We start from the raw sequence: 9,500 nt of genomic DNA on the forward strand, positions 1-9,500 counted from the left end.
TAGTCTCAGGGTCAATATAAAAATGAATTTGTATTTGTATTCAAAGTTTTAGACACTTAAGATAATATTTAGAAGGAACACTTATGGAGAAAAAAGTTAATATTGTTACTAACCATATAATTTCACCAAAGAATAATTGTTGGTTACATAAATTTCACCAATGTTAAAATTATTGGTAGAAAGTAATCCCTGCATATTAAAATAGATTTCTCAACTTTGAAAATTTCTTTGGGATTAAATATAAGTTTAATAAGATGTCTTTTCTGGCTGGAACCATGGAGGGTGCAGAAGAGAAGAAAAAGAAGGTTCCTGCTGTGCTAGAAACCCTTAAGAAAAAGCAAAGGAATTTCTTAGAGTTGAAGATCAACAGTCTTAGAAAGAAGTTTGCCCGAAAGGTGCTTCGAATGGCAAGGAGGACGATTATTTATGAAAAACCTAAGCATTACCACAAGGAATATAGGCAAATGTATAGAACTGAGATCGAATGGCTGGGATGGCAAGAAAAGCTGGCAACTTCTATGTACCCGGGGAACCCAGATTGGCATTTGTCACCAGGATCAGAGGTCTCAGTGGTGTGAGCCTAAAGGTTTGAAAGGTGTTGCAGCTTCTTTGCCTTTGCCAGATCTTCAATGGCACCTTTGTTAAGCTCAACAAAGCTTCTATTAGCATACTAAGGATTGTGGAAGTATATATACCATGGGGGTACCCAAACCTGAAGTTGATGAATGAACTGATCTATAAGCGTGGTTTGGCAAAATCAACAAAAAGTCAATTGCCCTGATAGATAACACATTGATTTCTCAATCTCTTGGTAAACATGGCATCATCTCCATGGAGGATGTGATTCACGAGATCTATACTGTTGGAGAACATTTCAAAGAAGCCAACAACTGCTTAGGTCCTTCAGATTATCTTCTTGAGGGGGAAAGAAGAAAAAGACCACCATTTTGTAAAAAATGATGCTGGCAACAGGGAAGATCAGATCAGTAAGCTTATTAGAAGGATGAACTAAGTTATCTACCATGATTATTTTTGTAATCTGGTCAGTTAATAAATGACTACTTTCAAATTGAAAAAATAAATAAGTAAAAAATAATAAGACTGACAAATCATTTATCATAGAAGTGATTATCTTATCCATGCATAACCCCAAAGCACCCTGATCTGCTCACCTCATTCAAGGGCTTAATTGTTTTTTAGATATAGGTATAAGTAAAACATGAGCAGTTTTGGAAACAAACTTTGGAATTTCATGGAAGACAAATTACAAGTATTCTAATAAATGCAAAATACAATCTGCCCTACCTCAAACCTCAGAGTAATGTCTATCCATTCCACCTTAATGTTACGTATTGCCACTGTAAAATATTTTCAGGTTTTGAATGATACATTCTAGCCATTAATTCTCATATAAAAACCATTTAAATAAGTCACTCTTCCCATTTTAAGTATGTCACACGGATATAGAATGTTAAATTGCTTGACCATAGAGTCAATATCAATTTGGTAGTAGAATAATGAGTAGAATCCAGTGAACACTATTTTGTCTATTGCTTGAATAATTTACTAATGGTGATGTGCCTTTAGGAAATATAGTGAGTAATATCATTTTATGATGTCTGAGCAATGAGTTATAGAATGATAATTGTCTGTCTTATGCTCTGGAAATCCTATAATCACTTACTTACATAGGGAAAAATGACTGGGAAATTAATGAAATATCCCTCCTTTAAATGCATCAAAGAGCAATTTAAGAGGAGAAAGTGATGCAGGCAGCCTGGGTCCAAGAACCCAGGGGAGGGTCCCATGTGACCAGCCAAGAGGGTCCTTGGCTTCATGCAGGATAGAAACCAAACCTGAGCCAGAGAAAGTGAAAACGGAGTTTTTTGAACAGCATGAGTGATAGAGAATAGCAGATAAGAGTTTCTGGGAGACTGGGAAAGGAAAGGAGAATGAGTCTTATTGTTGCTTGGGACTCAGGGTTTTTATTGGAAAAAGGTCTAGGGTATGTGTTTCTTCAGGAATCCACGGTAGGGTCCAATCAAAAGTGAGTGCCAGGTCAACAATAGGTGTTATTCTATAAATTCCCGAAGGTAGGGGTATTGATACCAACGTCAGCAGTGGTTTATTTGAAGCTAATGTTCTGGAACACGTTTGGGATCTGGCTCTTCTTAGGTGTTATCAGGTGTTTGGGGCCTAGGACAAAACTCAGAGAATGATTAACGTTCTTGCTTTCTCCTTGAAATAGGAACATAGCTTCTTTGGCTTTTTCAGAGGCAAAATATGGAAGACAGGTAAATGGGGCCTAGCAAAAAAAAAAAAAAAAAAACAGCAGAGATGGGGCCTTTCTCAGATGGAGTCCCTTCAGTGTTCCTAGTTCAAAGGAAATTTTGAATATTAGTTTACATTAATCTCATGAAATAGTTCATTTTCATTTGTGGAAGTCGTTTGTTTTCATTTGAGGAAGTATAGAAAAATTCCTTCTTAAAACGATTTGCTAGTTCACACCCTTTGCATTGATTACACTTGAAAAGGGACACTAGATCATGGATTAATGTCAAATGAATTCCTGTTACATATCAGGCACTTTACATAGCCATCACAGTCAATGCTTACCATAACCCCTTTAGGGAAGAACTAATAAATTTATTTTCCAGTGATGAAACAGAAGGTCATAAGGATTACCTTATTTGAATGAATCTAAAACTAACCTCATTCATGAAGATAGTTATCATCTTATTTCCACAAGAAACAGAAATGCTGCCAAGTGTAATTGTAAGTTGCCAGTAAACTGGTATTGATTTAGTAATATTACCATTGGTAGGCTGGGTGGGTGGGTAAAGTACCTCCTAGAAAGATCTCATATACTGAAGCACCTGTCTAACCTTATAAGTTGGCCAGCTAAAGCCTATTCCCAGGCTTCTCTGGTTCCCAAGCCCCTGATTCTTCCATTGAACCTTACACCCTCAGCTATCTTCCACAAAACAGAATGCATTTGGCATTTTCCTTTATGAGAACTTGTCTTTTCCTTGGTGGCACCACCTAGTCTTTGTAACCTTCATATGGAGGAAATCAAAGTGCATGACAGTATATTAATCAGAAAAATGGATTGTGCCTGCCTCATCCTGTCAATCACTTGGTAAAGGAAAACAAATAGCAGAGATTAAATCCCAGACTCCTCACATGCTTCATACGTGGGATAAATACATTTCAGCTTTCAGAAAAGTCCATTATGCACTATTTGGCTTTGATTAGCAGGGGGCATTTCATAAAGCACGAAAGACAGTTACAGCTAGTGGAAGAAAGAAGAAATGTGTGAGCATTTTCTCACTGTTCAGTTAAACAACTGATTTACCCCCATCAAAAAAAAAAAAAAATCCGGCAAAGGCTCTGACAATTATGAATGTCTTTGGCAAAAAGATGAATTTATCTGCCTGTAAAGGAGATGTTGCTTGAAAAGCCAATGTCTGCAGCAAACAGAACACCAGCAGAGCATAACTATAAAGAACAATCCGTATTTGCTCTTACACAGGAGAGATCCATACTTGCAACTTGATTGTAATCCTCACCTGGGAAATCTGAAATCACCACCTGTTTTCTTTGGATGCTTGTGTGACACACTCCAGTTGCTTTCTACAGAATTTAGAACATTGATTTATTCCAGTGGATACACTTGGAGCTTTACTCAATTCATTTCCATTAAGCATCCAACTCACTAGTTAGATTTATTAGAGCTAAGCAGATCGTTGTTTTTATATTCACATTTATAATCCTAAGTATACATACCACATATATTGCTTCTACCCCAGGACATGTTTTCATACAAGTGTTATTCTTGTTTGTACTTCATTAAAAGGGGCAAGATATTAAACATAAGAACAGTTAGCTACTATGCATTCAGTGTAGTCTTAAGAATTTTGGAGAAAACAGAACAGGTACGATAAAACCACAACCACCACCACAAACTCTAATTCACTTTTTACAAGCCCCTCTAGTTCCATTCCAAACATGTTATTTTTTTATGTTCAATCATTCTAAAGTATTATGTGGCAAGAATTAAAAAGAATGTTGATAGGCAAAACCTAAAACATAAGACTTAAGGTCATCTATGATGCCTATTATAAAGTAACCTCTGTTATTTTTAGCATTTCATCTCTACTTAAATCTGCTACTTAACCTGGTAAGGTAAACTATAACATAAGGGGCATTGCAGTGCCAGTAAAGATAGATCCACGAAACTAGGCACACTATTATGATCTGAACAAAACAAGTTAGCAAAAAAAAAAAAAAATTGCTTGAGAACTTCTACGATACAAGCAAAAGTCTGTCAGAACCCAGATGCTTTGTGAGGGTCTCGAACATTATGCAGCATTTATAATTATATAAAACAGTCTCTACTTTTTCTAAATTTGAGAACACTACTTTAAGGATAATAATTTACATTACCAAGTGAGAAGTTTAAAAACAAATTTTAATGTGATTCTAGGATTATGTGTTTGTAAAATGGACACAAAGGCAGCAATATGCTAAAAGTATAAATGTTCAACAAATATAAAATTATGTCAAAGTTTTATCCTGAGCTTGATGTAATCAAGTATATCTAACCATTTTAATCTGCCAGTGAATGAGGATTGATTGTGGCTAAACAAGGTCTTTGTCAGCTCATCCTATTGGGGAGTTTTAAGGATAGTTTGATTATTGTACAAAAGGCTAAAAAAACTCAGCGTTAGTTTTTGCTAAGTGATAGTGCCACCTACTGGTTTTGTTTGTCACAATAATGTGGTGCCTAAGGGCTGGAGGTGTCGGGTTTACAGACACACCTGACAGGTGTGACCTCATGAAGGTATTCCTGAACAGAGATTCTGTCATTGAAGCTAAGCAATAACAAAGAATCAACGCTTTATAAATTAATGGAAATTTCACACTTTGAAGCACTTTTATTCATTATTAGACTAGAGAAGGATGCTTTAACTAGGCAAAATCATTCGGTGATTTAAATTATGCTATACATATATATAATTTATAAGCTATATATACAGCATATATATATATCAAAAGTTTAAATGTTTAGTTAACGCTCTGCACATACGGCACCCTGAATGTACTTTGTGCTCAAAAATGTTGGCAGCTACAAAAAAATTCAGGGCATTTAAAAGATAAACAACAGGAAAAACAGAAAAAGGCTCCTGGCTTGAAGCTTGCGGATTGAACAAACATAATATACAGAAAAGCAGTTAAATAACAAAGTAATTGGCTCAGGGTAGTTCCCATACATATTTTAAGATATAAATAAAGGTATGGCTGTGGAATGGGGGGGCATTTGAAGGAGGTGTCGAATTTGAAAAGGAAGAGGCAAGAAAAATAGAGGGGATTAACAGCTTGAAAAAGGGAAAGTACAGTCCAGGATGAGATTTTGTTTGGTTTTTGCACAGCAAGCACAAGTGTATCCTTCATTCTGAGAAATACATTCTTAACAGTTCTAAAGCTATTGATAGCTAATGTCCATACTGAGCATAGGAAAATTTGTGCTCATTCTTAGCACAATAAAATGTCTAATTTGGCCTGTGGCAGTATCAAAGAATGGTTCCCATCAACCCCACTCTGCCTTTAGAGAACCCCAAATAAAAGGTGTTCTAGTAATAAAAGCAGAGGAGAGATTGTTGGCTATGCAATCACAGAGTTCTGACAAGTTTATGAAACTGTTACCTTATACTCCTTGTTAACCTAGATGCTTTGGAATGCAAATTATATTAGAATATCTATTTAAAGAGTAAAATACATTATTATTCCCTAGAATCTATAAAAATCTATCTCAAGCTTTTAAAATATTTTTGAGCTGGACACTGGTTTTCGTAGGAAGTTCCCAGGATGCCTCTAAGGGGAGTGAGGGGCAGGCGGTGGTGTAATCATTAATTTACCTGCCCTGTTCCCACACAATCAGAGTTGAACTGCTTTGGTCTGATAAGTCTGTAGGTATGTGTTTAGGTGTGTGTGTGTGTGTGTGTGTGTGTGTGTAGATATAGATATAATTCTACATACATATTTTCTTTGGGCAAGTGCTCTGCTGCTAAAAATACATTTAGAAGCTTATCAATTTAAACATAACAATGTAAAAAATGGGATTTGAATGCAAAGAGGTAAAAAATATTGGAAAGAACAGCTTGGGTAGAAGTAAGGAAAGGAAAGTAGAGGATAAGCATGCTATTTTCTGTTTTTGCTTTTACACAGCAATACATTAAACTCTTCAGTGGCTCAACGTATGCCGACTTAGGCATGGACTTGGTTCAGGATCTTCCTTGGCCAACCCAGAGTGCAGAGGTCCATGTCTGTACCAGGGACACCTATCCATCCTGTTCATCCACTTATATAGCCTGCTATTGCATACTACCTTCTAATTACGAATTGTGTGGGTCTGAAAATTTTGTATCTCTAAACAAAATAATAGTTTTGCTTGGACAGGATTTAGGCCTTACCTCATTTGAATTACTCATAACAACAAACATAATGTGATGTTGATAGTTTATGGTGAATATAAATAACATCCACAATTCCTCTCTGTTTCTTTCCCTCTCTCAAACACTCACAAGCACATACACACGTTAGTTCATTAATGTCATAGAAACATGGACAAGTGTATTAACAGGCTTTATTCAGAGTAGGAAATGTAACAGGAGAGAAGATTTGTGAAGAGATGATTGCACACATAAGAAATCAGAGTGTTTTAAATTACACCTATAAAATACCAGTCTGTAATTGTTAGAGTGACAAAAATTAGACAAGTTATGGGAAGGATCTGAGACTAATAGGACCCACACGCTTGATGGAAGGAGTGGACACTGGTAAATCCAATTTGCAGAATTATTTGGCAGTAGTTAACAAAATTGAATATGATTTATGCATACCCTACCTATATCATGCAGTTCTTTTCCTTAATATATACCCCAAAGCAATGTTCAACATGCCCTTCGGGGGACATACACAACAACAGCCGGTGCTTACTTGTTTTGTTGGTAGAGAATTGAAACAACCTGAATATCTATCCCTGAGAGAGTGGGCATCTAGAAAGGGATGGGTGGATATCATGGAATATCATGCAGGAGGTGCACATAGAAGTGCTGGTAGATCTAAAATATGTAATTGAAAGAGAATTTAATCTACAAAAATCACAACATGTGTGTGAATTTAAAATACATATGCAAGACAGTGATATATTTTCTACATAAACATATACAAATGCAAATATTTTCACCAAACAGTGAAAAATGAGGATGGAAGGAAATATACAAATAAATGAATAAAAGAGGTTTGGACTGATGGCAACAATGTGTATCGTTGAGGAGTGCGATTAACTCATGCTTATGCACCTGATACCTAACTAGGAAATGAAGAAAGATTAGAGTAATAGCTTTCAAAAGGATGCACTAAATAGAACATGAACAAATTGGAACTTGAAGCCAATGTTAGGCTATTTTGCTGTTTTTGTTTACCCCATTAGAATGGGAAATCTCTGGGTCTCAGATTTCCTGATGAGTTCTGTAAGAACCAACCTTTTCCATCCATACCTTAGGTCTTTTCTAATGCCAAATTCCTTTTCAGTTCAATTCTATACCTGCTGTTTCATTTCATATCCCAGAAAGGAACTTTTTGAAAAAAGTCCCCTTAAACTGGGGGAAGTGACAAAACAGTTGTGGCCTGAGTCAAGGCAATGTCACATTCAAGAACTCAGTGTCCACCTTCTTTTTTCTACAGTGTCACATTTATCACAAGCATAAAGAAAATATTTTACCTGTTTATCCATCATTTTGGTGATTTTACCCAGAATGAAAAAGTCTTAAACAGAAGAGGATTCCAACTTCAGTTGTATTCAGGCCATGGACAGACATTTCTTGTGTGTACGAGCAACAAAGGAAATAAACAGCAAGTCAAAAATAGAGTGTTTTTATTTCTGTCTCTGTAACTGGCAAACTACATATTACAGATGTAGAAGGCCAACTCTTCACTTTTACTTCCCCATCATTAAAGATGATGTGATTGACATAATGAGCATAGCTCTAATTCAGTAAAGGGAGACTAAATTAAATATAAAACAAAGAAAAAATATTGTAATATTAAGCTAAATAGTTATAAGCCCAACCTGATTATTGCATATGAGCAGAATTTCAGGATAGATAAATTGTAAGATGGTCTTTTCCAGGTTATAGATGTAGGCCTGTTCCCAAAATCTGTTAATTAACTAGTCTGGACAGTTTTTAACACTGGGGTGTTGTCAATGCTGACCAAAAAAAAAAAATGCTAACGGACAAGTCAGATTTTCTACATTCTATAGTTTAGAATAAATTGCTATTCAGTTTATCTAATGAAAAATAATGAACATATTTAGAGTATAATTTTATTTTTGTAGAAGCTGCTTCTAAGCTTTGACATTATTTATCTTTTGTGTTGGCTATATGAAGACCAGACTATGATTACACTAATGGCCAGGAATAAAAATAATGCTGCTTCTCCACTGACCCGAGGAACATTCACATCAAGTCCATTTTCATAAATATTCCCTTCTTTGATAAAAGCATGTACCGTGATGGGAAAAGAAAAAGACAAAGAACAGAGCCATAATTATCTTTAAAACATTTGGTGGAAAGTTGATATTCTGCTGAGGGTAAGGTACCATGACAATGCATACAAACGGCCATACCACCCTGAATGCGCCCAATCTCGTCTGATCAACTCATATTTTTAATGTGTTTAACATATAGTAACTCACTTCTGTTTCACAACAATAGGAAATAGGAAGGAGACCTTTTTTATTTCTATTTTATAGGTGTGGAAACTGATTCTGTTAATTTGTTATTCAAATTTCTAAATAGTATGTCCTAAAAGTAAACTCAGTTATATTTCTTCTGACTCCAGAGACTAACCATGCTGTGCATAGTCTTATGTTTAAACTAGCCATCATGAAGTAAGAATCACAAAAAAGATCAAGATACAGGTTGTATAAGTAAAAACAGTAATTTGATAAAATACATGAAATACCACACAATCAAAATTAGACTTGATTATGAGGGCACAGAGGATCATTGTAGAATTTAAAGCAGAGAAAAGATATGTGAAAGCCCAGTTTTGGAAGATTAATCTAGCAGAACTATATCAAGTAGATTGAAATGGAAAAGACTTTGAGAGAACAGGAAAATAATATGGTCATAAGAGCCTACCCTGTGGCAGAGGCAAACTAATTAAGGAGAAAAGAAACAAAATCCATATATATTTTAATTAATAATTTAATTAATAACATAATGGAATCAGGGAATTAATATAAGTAGGTTAAGAAAATGAGGGGTAGGGATAAAATTATGTCTGAAAATATTCTTTTTGTTGCATAGGCAATATTCTAAAAATAATGCTTTAGTTATGTTTCAAATGCTTAATTATTTAACCTTTTTGTCCAAAGAAAAAGATATTAATGGATTGATAACAATGGTTCCCATCTAAAAAGTATCAAAGAG

General features: G+C 35.2%; 1 pseudogene; it reads left to right on the forward strand.

Annotated features, from left to right (window-relative positions):
* The first annotated feature begins 274 nt into the window (after positions 1-274).
* On the forward strand, positions 275-1,012 carry LOC118009143 (annotated as a pseudogene).
* The last annotated feature ends 8,488 nt before the right edge of the window (positions 1,013-9,500 follow it).

This window comes from Mirounga leonina, unplaced genomic scaffold, assembly GCF_011800145.1.
Source record: "Mirounga leonina isolate KUSES-001 unplaced genomic scaffold, KU_Mleo_1.0 Mir_127, whole genome shotgun sequence".
Classification (NCBI taxonomy): domain Eukaryota; kingdom Metazoa; phylum Chordata; class Mammalia; order Carnivora; family Phocidae; genus Mirounga; species Mirounga leonina.